General features: G+C 38.9%; 2 long non-coding RNA genes across 2 annotated transcripts; one reads left to right on the top strand and one right to left on the bottom strand.

The window, feature by feature from the left end:
* The first annotated feature begins 46 nt into the window (after nt 1–46).
* Nucleotides 47–817, top strand: LOC143885841 (uncharacterized). Its single transcript, XR_013253652.1, has 3 exons — nt 47–377; nt 465–524; nt 695–817. It is a non-coding gene; the product is annotated as an uncharacterized LOC143885841 (long non-coding RNA).
* Nucleotides 82–10,507, bottom strand: LOC143885829 (uncharacterized). Its single transcript, XR_013253649.1, has 2 exons — nt 9,721–10,507; nt 82–271 (listed from the first exon to the last, which is right to left on the bottom strand). It is a non-coding gene; the product is annotated as an uncharacterized LOC143885829 (long non-coding RNA).
* Nucleotides 10,508–12,860: the final 2,353 nt, after the last annotated feature.

The raw sequence follows: 12,860 nt of genomic DNA on the forward strand, positions 1-12,860 counted from the left end.
TTCTCACCACCTATGGAGCCTAACCAGCATCAAGAATGCCAAAAATATCCACAAATGTCCACTTGGATGAAACTGTGGAAGATTGTTTAAAGCATAGATTGTTTTCTTCTTTGTCTCCAAATTGGTTTTATTGGTTTCTCTTCAATTGGATGCAATTGTTTCAACTTGGGATGGTACTGGTTTGTAGTTGGAGCACATCGAAGTATCTCGAGGAAGGGGTTTGAAGCTAGAGCCCACCATGCGTTCATTTAGTATGACGTATCCATTGCACCTGCAAATGAGAGATTGAAAGAAAGTGATCTTAATAAACAATTTAAGGGCAATGATGTTTGATCTATATATGAAACATCATTAGTTGAACTCATATGATGCCTACGGTATGTTTTGTTCATTTCTTTTAGGTGGACTTAATGAAAAGATATCTATTCTGGATATATGATGCTTTATGTCTTTTTTATTTTCAGGTTGATAGTAGTTTAGGAAGCTTTCCTATCCGAATTCCCTTTTTCAACGGTTCACTGAAGGTATGTCTTTTAAAAGTTTATACATTCTTATTTATTGCTTCATCTTCTTGATACATTATGAAAGACTTCAAGTTGTCACCTCAACATGCAATGACCTTTAACTGTTTCCCATGGATATTACTTATTTGACTTATTAGAACAAGCTAATACGTCCTTATTTATTCTTTCAGGTTCTTCACATAATTACAACAACCCGTAAATTCTTTAAAACATCTTCAAATTCATGTTTAAATAGATGTGTGTCTAAATCAAGTATTGTTCGATCCTTTAAGAACCAATCAATGTCAAAAATTACAACCAATCAATGTCAAGGATTACAACCAACCAATGTCAACTATTGCTTCATTTTTTCTATTTTACAATGTTTAAATAAATATGCATATGATCATTTATTTAATTTCTCTAATGCATATAGTTTTAATGCTGCTTCTAATTAGTCACTATCTTTTCTTCGATGCCCCGTGCATCGCACGGCGGGTCTTTACTAGTATATATATATAGTAGAAGAGAAAATAAGAGAATTTTTTGTGGAATTACACATCACTTTTTTGACTTTTTTAAACAAAGGCACCCATTCAACACACATATTTTCAATCCTACCCCCTCCTTTATGTTTTTTAACAAAGGCACCCATTAAAGCCACAGAATTGCAATCCTACCCCCGTCTTTTATGCTTTTTTAATAAAAAAATCTATGGGGTCATCTTAACCATCCGATTTAAGAGGAACAACACATTATGGAAACCTCTAAAAGATTGGAAGGCTAGGATCAGCCTATGGAAATGATTTTTGGGGCACAACCTATTTATGTTGTGTTCCATCACATGGACGGTTTGGATCAACTTGTGATGGTCCATACAGTTCTTTGTCGGCTCGTGCATCGCACGGGGTTTTTTACTAGTGTATATATATATATATCCAAAATGATAACACCACCAAATTATTGAAAGAAATTTAATTTGTTGCAATAAATATTTATAATTTTTTACTGATGATATTTGACATCTTTTGTTGTCATCTTTAAATATTTTAGGACAACCACATTTTTCTTATTTTCTTTCATAAGATATTCTCTTTCATTTTTATTACCATGTTAAAGAGGGTGAGCCTTGGCGCAACAGTAAGGTTGCTCCATTGTGACCTGGTGGTCATGGGTACGAGTCATGAAAGCCTCTTTGCAAAACAGGGTAAGGCTGCGTACTTCTAGCCCTCCCCAGACCCCGCAATGGCTGGAGCCTCATGCACGGGGCACCCCTTTTTTTATTACTATATTAAATTTTACTAAATAGATACTTTATGAATGGACTTTAATAATTGTTTTTTCAATTAATCTATAAATTGGGTTACATACCACACTGCTTAACCTAAATGTTAAATTCTATGTATTATTAAAACATTTTTTATTTTTTATTTTCTATGAGAGTTTCGTAACAATATCTATTTTTAAAGTATCCCAATAGTTATTGGAGCTGAAGAATTTTCGACAATAATATTCCTCGCATAAGTTTAGATTGGGCATAAGTTTATGGGGAATAAAGTCGTCTTTCGTGGAAATGTAACCTTCTAGGCTTTTTCTCATATAGTTCTTTTTATAGAACACTAGAGGTGGATCATCTGGTTGTGGCTTCATCTACTAGCAGGTTGTACTCTTTCCTAGCTCCTCCGTAGGTACCAGCATTTTGTTGGTGTGCAGATGTGAAAAAGATTTTGACTATTGAGAGGTTGGTTTGCAACAGACCCACAATTCTTCCATCATGTGTATGCCTTCAAAGGATCAACATTCCACTTCTTCATTCATTTTCCTTTCACATAGAAATTCCTGTCACCCCATACTGCTTAGTTGGAGGTGGCATGGGCTACTGGCTTCTAATGAGTCTTTGCTAGAAGCTGATTAAATGGAACATTGAAATAGAAATAGCATCTTAGGGAGACCACTGGGCATGCTTGGTTACAATTCTGAGAAAAAAAAAATGACTATTTGAAAATCATACCCGCCTTAATCATAGCCCATAAATTTTGACGTGCCCATTTTATGTAAGAGGAACTACAATAGAAGTTTACGGCCATCATTGCTTTAAGCAAATTATTAGGTTTAATTAATTAGGTGTCCATTCTACATAATAGGAATTGCAATAGTAGTTTATTTGGCTGACTTGATCAGTTTTTGGGTTGAATCTGGTGTTAACGTACCTTGGGACTTTGACACAAGTGTTTTTCATGTTTTCCAAAGACATGCTTGTGTTAGCGTTTTTTATCTCTATTGAAATCGAATATGATGCCTTTCAATCGATAGATAAGAGAGATGTTTTCTCATATATTTTCTCATATAAGAGGAAAGGAAACGGGAAATAGAAGGGGTGCCACGTGGTGCATCCACGTCGTCCAGGAGAAACGGAAAATAGAAGGGGTGGCACGTGGCGCTCACGTCGTCCATGATTATGTTTTACATATATATATAATATAATGATATGATGTATTGCTTTGTTAAGCGTTATATTAGAGAGGAATGTTAAGAAGCTGACCCAACGGGGGCGTCTTCCTACCACTTCTGTCACAATTATTTGCATACAAATAAGTAATCTTGGGAGGAATAAGATTGTTTTTGTCCTCAATTGTCTAATGCACACGTGAAACATGTGTGGTGATCGAGGTTGTTGATAAGGTGTGAGACATCTCTTAATTTGTTCATCGCTAATTAGGACACATTTCTCATGTGCCCACAAAGCCCTTGCAATCTCAATCATGCATAATTAGAAAATGGTGGGTACACCCACTGTAGATGGTTGGAAGATTAATCTTGACGCCCCCCCCCCCCCCCCCCGGCCACTGATCGTGCAACGATTGAACGGAAAGTTTTTACCAGACATGTTTGTTGGAAGATCAATTTCCACCATTTGATCAGTGCACGAACCTCAACAATCAAATGATCCTAACCATTAATGGTCTTCTCTACAAAGAAATTTTTCTAGTTTTACATTCGGACAGTTAGGAGAGTCCACTCGTAAGTGTTTGGCGATCACATGTTGGGCCCACATTCTGAACAATCTAGATCAATCGTCATCAAATGAATAGATGATCATCCTCCGTCCTGCACGGACGGGACCCACACAAACCTAAAGTACGGCCCAAATAGCATCATGTCGGGTGGGTCCCTTTGTGTGCCCAATGGCATGGATTTCTTTCTTTGTATTTCTAGCCGTGGGTTTGTTGGTCCGTGACTAATCAGCGGTCCGGATTATCTATTTCTCTCGACCCCCACTCATCCTCAATAACGACTAGAGCTAGTTCTTAACTCCTAGTGAAACGCTAGATTTTAGCCTTTTTTCAAGCTGTCCTCATTTTTCCGTTACCTGTAAATAGAGATGGTTATGTAGTTCCATGCGAATACAATTCCCGGGCCCTCAAGCTATATAGGAATAGGACCCATCTCTCTCAACACAATTTCACAAGAATCTCAGAAAAACCCACAACTCTTCTTCTCCTTCTCCGAGTCAATTTCATCGATTTGTCTGCATATATGTCTAAACCCCACTTTGGTATTTCTTTTTTACTATCGTATTCTCTACTCTCTCTCATGTTCTGTTTTTTTTTTTTTGAAATCGAAGTTGATGATTTTGTGATCCAATTCTACATATGTTTGCATTTATTTCTTTTGATTTGCATGTTATCTTGTTGGTTTTTCTATCATCTTTATTTTTTTTTTAAATTGTTTTTTTTTTATTGTTTTCGGGATGAATAGCATAGATTTTGAAATATTAAGTGGTTGGTGTAATACACCTGAAATTATTATTGTTGTTTATTTTGTATAAAACAGGGAAGCATGATTCTTCCCTGGGAGTAGGGAACCCCGATTCCCCGGTTCTCGAATATGAAACGGGATTCTTCTCGAATCTCCAAAAACTTGGAATCCCGGTTCGGATTCATCGGAAACGGGATTCCCACTTTTGAAAATCGCGGTTTATGATTCCCCAGAAATGTGATTCCCACTTTTGGGAACCGCGGTTTAATGTTATGTGAAACATGATTCCCCGTCAATTCTCCGGAGATTCGTTGGCGATTTCCAACTCCCAACGATTCCCGACGAATCTCCGACGACTATCCGGTAACTTTCCGGTGACTTCACTATTTCCGCTTCCGACCATTCCAGGAACCTTTGATTCCCGCTTTCGATTCCTGCTCTGGCAACCTTGGTATAAAAGCATATATTTCATTAAAAAAGTAAACCCTCCTAATACTGTTAGATTTTTTATATAGAAGAATATATTGAGAGTCATTGCCGACTATCCATGGAGCTGTAGGCGTCGGGCTGTGTGCGGGCCCACACATGGATGATTCCTAGTTAAACTAGGACTTGCTATTTTAGTAGTTAGAAAAGTTTATAATTTTTGTGGTGAATTTAGAGTAAGATAATACTTTAGAGTTGTAGTTAAGAAAAAGGGAATTTTTGGGTTTTAGAAAGTGAAGGAACGGTTTTGGTATTGGGTTTCTTGAAATTGTTTTGAAAAAGACTCTTGGCGTTTGTCTCCTTGTGTTACATATAAAAGGAGGAGAGGAGAACATGAATACTGGGTGAAACGAAAAACGTCAAAACGTAATTGTGATAGTGGTGTACTGTGTATTATTCAAAGAAGAAAGGTCTCTCTCTTCATTTTGTGAGTTGTGTTTTTGTGTGGCTTTCCTTCTTGGCTTTTGGCTTCTTGGTTTGATTTTTCTTTGAATAAGTGGTATCAAAGCTTTGTGATCATGGTTTTCAGGTTTCAACAGAACATGATTAAGAATAATCTTATATTGTATACAGGGTCTGTTTACATATTTACAAACAGATTTTGACCGGTATTAGGTCTGTTCACATTCTAATAAACTGGTAGGGGTCCCCGTTGAACCCCAGCTTACCGATTAAAAAAAATGATACTAACCCCCTTGATCTAAAAGAGGATTATCTAGGCTTTCTTTCAAAAAATTTTGATCGTTGATATTTGTGAGGTCTTGATCGAGCAAAGGGCCCACAATATGGTCAGTGGTGTTCGACCAGATCAAGGGCTCCGATCGATTTCAATAAGTGGCCAAATTATCCTTCCAAAAGTTTGGATAAAATTTGGAGATTTTTTAGGCGCTTAGTTTGACTTTTGAGAGAAATTTTAAGGAGAAAAGTTAGATAGAATTTTGGAAAAAGTTTGGGTTATTCTAGGAGACTTTGTGCATGGATGACTTTAGTCCTTTTCTTTTCTTTGTTTTAGTTGGATTAGGAAAGCCAAGTTGAGTTGAAGTTGGCCATGTAAAAGCCTACAAATTCATGCATTCTAAACCAAATCAGCCTACGTATCTTCCCCATCTTTATAATTAAAGATTGCATAACCAGTCAAATATCCCTTCCTAAAACCAGTCCCCAACGAATTTAGGAAAAAGTTTGAGTTATTTAAGGAGACTGTGTTGGACGAGTTTTGTCTTGTAGTTGAAATAGGAAAGCCAAGTTGAGTTGAAATAGGAAGGAATTCCATTAATTTCAGATCCTGTTAGTTTCTTTTAGTGCCCTTTTCAACAATTTCAACTAACCTTTTCAACTTTTTACACATCCCTTTTCCCTATCTTTTCCTCCCTCAACTGATCACATTGCTTTAAACCTTACCCTTAAGCCTCACCGTACCCTCGCATTTGATATCAGAGCTTCAGTTACATCACACTCTCATCATCTACTCCCTCTTATGTTCTGATTTTCTGATAATTGGTGTTGAAGACTTTGTGATCTATTTCTAATAGAATTTTGATAAGATTATGTATAATATAAGAGACTTTATCAGAATTCTAATAGTATTAGCACTCTTTTTTTAAATGGCAACAGTATTAGGACTCCTTACATGTTTAAAAATACACATGATGTTATATTGAGTGATACCAACCTCCTTGGAAAGATTTTGATTGTTGATATTGGTGGGTCGTGATTTCGTCCCACATTATGGTCATGTGGTGGTCCACTACATCACTGGCTCTGATCTATGCGCATTGATGTTGTTAGGGTTTGGCCCTCTTTCTTTGGCAGGATCATGGTTTGGTCGATCTGTGATCCTTGGGTATTCATGAAATCCTATGTGCTATGGCTCATGAAGTTACCGATGCATTTATTATTGTGTTGAACAGGGAGAACTCTTTACTTTAGATAATGCATGAGAAGCTATTGTCTTCCTCAGAACCACTACTGTTATAGCTGATTGATGCATTTCTTGTAAAGTTGAATTGTCACAATTATGTTTCCACTTACTATTAGGATAGTGTGGACCCCGATCCCGAGGACGGTGAGCAAGGGACGCGAGATCCCCCGTCAATCCTCTAAGATCTCCACGATGTGAAGGAGAGCTCTACCAAGGAACTCTCGAAACAGATGCCACTCACAGCATGGGTGGCGATGTATATGTATGAGATACATCTTGATCCGGAGACAGGAGCCTCGAAACCAAGACATACCTAAAATAACTTAGAGTCGCCATCCAGGGAGTCGGCCTTGGAACCCCATAAAATGTTCTGTCGCAACGGATAACCAGAGATGCAAAGGTTCGTGCCGAAGAGCACCCCCAATTCTCCCAAGTACAAGCACTTAGTCTCTTATGCTATTTTTAATTAACGTTGAAGAGTTTTGGGCGGAAATCATGTCAAATGGGAACGAGCATCCTTGAGAAAACGTCTATCTAAGCATGCATGACCCGGTTAGGGCAAAAGAAAATAAACATCCAAATCCTAACTCATCGCATCTAATCCTAACTCATCACATTCTAGGAAAGCAGTAACATCCACATGCAGAACTATAACTAAACAGACAATGATAGATATAATGAGATAATGAAAGCAGTAAAGAGCTATAGCTAGACAGATAATCAGGATAAGACGAACAAGTAAACGCTATAGCTAAGCAACAAAAGCAGTAAAGTAAACACACTAGCATGCGAACCTATGCGAGAGACAAGTTTGAGAAATATCAATCAATCACACGCTAGAGAAGTAAGCAAACTAAAGAAAGGCAATTCATGATAAATCAAAGACAAACTCACAATGAGCTGAAAAGATGTAAGAAAATAAAAGGATTGGAAAATCAAAGGTATGCGATGACCAAAAATGCCAGGGAAAAGAAAATGGAACACACGATAGGCTCAGAGGGCGATTCAAATGGAATCAAGCCCAGCGATCCTAATCTGCTGAAGATCGGACAAGTCTCACGATTGTCATGACCCATCGTTGGGCTCAACGAGCACAATCATTGTGAAGGGGCCACGCTACGTCATCGCCCGTCCCAAAACTCAATAAAACGTCGGAAAACCGATGAAAACCGGAAAACCATGATCAAAATCGAAAAAGGAATGAAAAGGGGACTCCGAGTGACCTGGCAATCACCATCCTTGCCCATTTTTGTTTTTGTTTTGAAAGGTTTGAAAATGTTTGAAAATATTTATTAAAAAGGTTTGACTGAACTTGGGTGGACCCAAGCTATCTACGTACCCTGTGGAAAGGGATCAAGCCAACGTAGTTCAAACAGCTTTTTCGAAAAATATTTTTGATATTTTTGACGATTTTTTGATTTTTACTATTTGATTTTTATGTGTTTTTTTATCCCTTTTGATTGAAAGGGGGGTTTTGGCTCAGGAGGTTTCCGTTCGTCGCCTTGACCCGAGAGAAGTGACGAAGTGTTCCCAAAATCGATGGGATCCCGAAATGCAAAGAGTATCCCAAGGAACGTGAAGAGAGTAGTCCCAAAAAGAAGACAAGGTGGAACCCCTGAATCCCATAAGAAATGACGACCTCAGAAAGAAGAGAAACCCCTACACCCTGTAAGAATCTCAAGAAGGGAAAGACGATGTAAAGGGCAAAGGGTTGGCTCAAGAATCATTTCGTCATCGCCTTAACCCGATGGAATGCTCCCAAAATTGACGGAATCCCGAGATGCAAAGAGAGTCCCGAGGAACGTGTGAAGAGTAATCCCGAAAGGAGGAAGAAAGATAACTCCGAACCCTATGAAAGTGATGATGTCAGAGAAGGGAGAACCCCTAAGCCCTATAAGAGTCCTATGGAAGGAAAGAGACCAAGAAGGGTAAGAGGTTTGCTGTTGACTGGCTCCATATGAATCGAAGCCAATCCGACAAAGTCATTGATCAAACAATCATCTTTTCGATTGGATCAATCGAGAACTAAATATGAGCAGATAGCTGAATAGAAGAATGAAAGTGAAAGCTGTAGCCATGCATGTTTAATCACTAATGGGCATGCCATTTTGGTTGATCTAATGGTAAGTCCTTTACAAACCCGAAATCTAGCATGAATTCATATAGAACTTAGATTCTTAGAATCATGAAACTAATTAAGCAAAATAGGAATCAAGAGATGAACCTTCAAATCATGTGCCAGAATGACATTAAAAAAAATATCGTGGAGGATATCTTCAGAAACAAATGTGCCTTTAATTTGGCTTTAACAAACATGCCAACTATACTGTCAGCTACTCACTATCATACTGATCAAATTGGCTTTAATTTTTCAATTGCCTAGCAATGGAAGGTATCATCTGAGACGATGAGACTAATTTCACGGGATCTATGGCGCAAGGAAATGGCAATGATGCTCGTGAAATCACAAACAATTCTCCATTAATCAAGATAAAGAAGATGGAGGATACAAATTTTGAGACCCAAAGCAAAAATCAGTAAGGATATATAAATGGGCAGACACAGGTTGCAAAGATGATTTTGACAGGGAATAGGAGGTAATGAAATATAACCATCCGAACAGGTTAACAATAATGCTGGGTCATGGTTCTTGGAGCTCGTTCGGGACTGTAATGGACTTTGAAAGATATCTAAATAATGAAGGACAATTTACATTTATCATTATTAAGCATGCCAGTGAAGATATCCGTAGACCCATGAGCAGACCTACAAGCACAACCTTGTTTTTTTTTCAACAAAAGGAAGAGGGTAGGTCGAGTCTGTGCACTTAACAAGTCATGATGATGCCAAGATAAATCATTGAAGGCTTCAATATAGGCATAATTTTGTCTCTTATGATGTGATTCACAAGAACAACACAAATGGCAGACCATGTCTGTACCAATACTACTTCCCTTAGAGCATGTTTAGATGAGGGGACTTCCTTTAATTGCTTTCAAATGATGGGCTTTATGTACTAATCATCGAATGGAAGGAAAAAATGAAAGTTACCTGAAACATTAATGCCGGCAAGCGAAGATCCAACTCAACTGAAAAAGCGGTGATCGGAAAAGTGACATTGAATGGCCGGATTTGAAGCGTGGTGATGGGGTAATTGGCCAGCTGCTCCCTCTTCCCTTCTACCTTTCTCTGCAATTTCTTTCTCCCTCTGCAAATCCCCCTTCTCCCCCTGTATTTTCAGCAAAATGAAAATACCCCCCCATGAAAACCTTAATCCCATTTGTAGCTCTTTCTCTGATTTTTTCTTTGAAAATCCTTCTGTCTAAGCATTGGGTGAAGTGATGGTGGGGGTTCTACAGATCTTTGAATGAGGGTTTAGAAGATGAGGATGGATGTGGTTGTGATGGAATGAGGTGGTGGTGCAGATGATGAAGGGGCCGTTGGAAATAATGGTGATAAGAGGCTACAGCGGATACTAAGGAAGATGACCGGAGTTCCGGCAAGATTGCCGGAACTAATGGGTTCGTTGGTGGAACAGTGGATGGGGATAGGGTTTTGGGGATACGGGAGTAAGCAAGGAAAATGATAACATCTGTTGGGATGAAAGTGAAGGGAAACGATGTTAGGCTAATGGAGGTGGAGGTGAGATGGCAGTGGGGGGTCGGATTCTTGCCGGATTCCGGTGGTATTCGTCGGAGAAGATGGTGGCTCCGGTGGGATGGTGGTGTCGAGGTGTAGATGGAGGGCCAAGATGGTGGAGATGGCGATGATGGGGCACAAACCCACTTATCTTCTCCTCCCTCTCTCTATATTTTTCTCTCGGTGGCTGCCCCCCCCCCCCCCCCCCCCACTCCCCAAATGAGGTTCCCCTGTTGGGAGAAGCACCAAAAGAAGAACCCCTTCACAAACCCTATTCGATGGGCTCTAAAAGGAAATGATATATTCGAATCTTTTCTCCTCCTTTGGACAGTCCCCATCTAGTACATTTATGACAACTCTTTTTAACATTATAAGGGGTGTCTCTAGGCAAGGAGAGATCCAACACAAAAGGGCAATGATATATCTCACCCCTTTCTCTTACTTGGACAGCCCCTCTACTAGTGTATTTTGACTACTCCTTTATACTACTAAGGGGTGGGTTGGCAATGAGAGGGGCGAATATATCACTTCTTTTTTTAGCACAAGGGAATTGGTAATGACACACCCATTTAGATACTTCACCCGTTTTTTGCCCTGTTTTGCAATTTGCATAGGAATTGATTTCTTTTAGGACTCGGGTTTTCGGGAATTCAGGATTTATTCAATTTTTGGGGAATTGGCGTTAGGTCAAAATGGGGTGTCTACAGATAGCTATATTGATTTCTAAGAATTACTACTATTTGCTTTCTTCGATTAAACCTTTCTCGTTGAAGCAATTCATTTGAGGGATTTGTGAAAACAACCAATTACACCAAAAGCTTAAGCTGTTGGAGAAGGCATTATTTAATCTTTTCATACTTTAACAATCTCCCTCATGTGTGGCCCCTCTTTTTAGGACTGGGCTACGCTTGGCACATGTGGCTCATCTTTTTGGCTTAGCCATTACATGTGGATTTTTAATATCAAGATGAACCCATGCCAATAACCAATTGCTCTGATTCCATGTGAAACTACCAATTACTTCAAAAGCTCAAGCCCTTGTTAAAGTATAAAACGAATAAATGACGGGCAGTGATATCTCCCCCCCCCCCCCCCCAACGGTTTTCGTTAACTTTTATGAAGGGGTGGAGAAGCAACCATTAACTCCAAAAGCATAAAAGTTAACGATTTCTGTTCGCGGGGGGGGGGGGGGGGGGGGGCGATGTCACTGCCCTAAATAACGCCATCTCCAATGGCTTAAGCTTTTGATTGTCTGACATGGTATCAGAGCAAAGATCCTTGGTTCAAAACTCCTAAAATTCGACATGTAATGGCCAACCCAAAAGAGAGGCCACATGTAGGCCAACACTAGAAAGAGGGGCCACACGTGAGGGGAGTGTTAGAGTATAAAAGATTAAATAGCACCATCTCCAACTGCTTAAGCTTTTGGAGTAATTGGTTGTTTCACAGGATTAAAGTATTAATGGTTAATGTTTAATTCCGGCTTGTGGGTTAATCATTCTTATATTGAACTCTGCTTTTGTTGGTAATGTAACTAACTTAATGTTGCTACTACTTGTTTAACATAGCTCAAATGGATGATATCAGTCACAAAACGAATGGAGATACAAGTATATGGGATCTCCCTCACGATATATTGGTTGACATCCTTTTGAGGCTTCCTATCAAGTCTCTTTTGAGATTAAGATGCGCATCAAAATTTTGGCACTCTTTAATCACTTCTCCAATGTTCATCGACAGACAAATAAAACAATCGAAAAGTAACCCTACTTTTGTCATCCAACCAGTTTTACAAAAATGCTCTGAGCTTTTTTTCATGGAGCAGAAAGGGCTACTTAAGGACATTGAAAAAAGGAAGTCCCCAACACTTATTCCATGTGCTAGAGATCTTGATATGGTGGGTTCCTGTAATGGTTTGGACTGCATTGAGAGTATAGAAAGCCGCCAGATTTGCATTTATAATCCGGCGACCAGAGAATCCGCAATCCTTCCTGATTCTATTTCATCTTGCATGAATATGATACCTGAATATGGATTTGGTTTTGATGTGTCGAGTAAAGAATATAAAGTGGTTAGAGTAAAGGTGAAATTTCACATTGAGTGTGATATATTTGCAGACAAAGCATTTCACTGGATATCAGATTCCAATGGTCCTCAAGTTATACCCTCAATGGATATAAGTGATGAGAAATTGAAAGAGATCAAGCTTCCTGAACTACACTTTAAAAGTTCATTTGATGATTATATATTGGTAGAGTTTAAGGAGTCTCTCTCTCTTTTCCGTTTCTTCCTAGATGGGAGGACAGAAATATGGATTTTGAAGGATCATAAAAATTGTGAATTCTATAGCAGTTAGAAACGATGAGCTAATGTTGATTGTGGCCACTAAGCTGTTTTCTTATAACATAAAGCTCCAACGTTTGAAGGAGGTTGACACTACTGAAATTGGAGATCTAGATTACCCGTGCGTGCATCATGATGTAGATGCCATCGTCTCGTGCAAGAGTGGTTACAACTTAAAGAATACTTATACTTGAATGTATTGCAATTCA

Source organism: Tasmannia lanceolata, unplaced genomic scaffold, assembly GCF_043159265.1.
Source record: "Tasmannia lanceolata isolate RefF3 unplaced genomic scaffold, GAP_Taslan_0.1 ptg000002l, whole genome shotgun sequence".
Taxonomy (NCBI): Eukaryota; Viridiplantae; Streptophyta; class Magnoliopsida; order Canellales; family Winteraceae; genus Tasmannia; species Tasmannia lanceolata.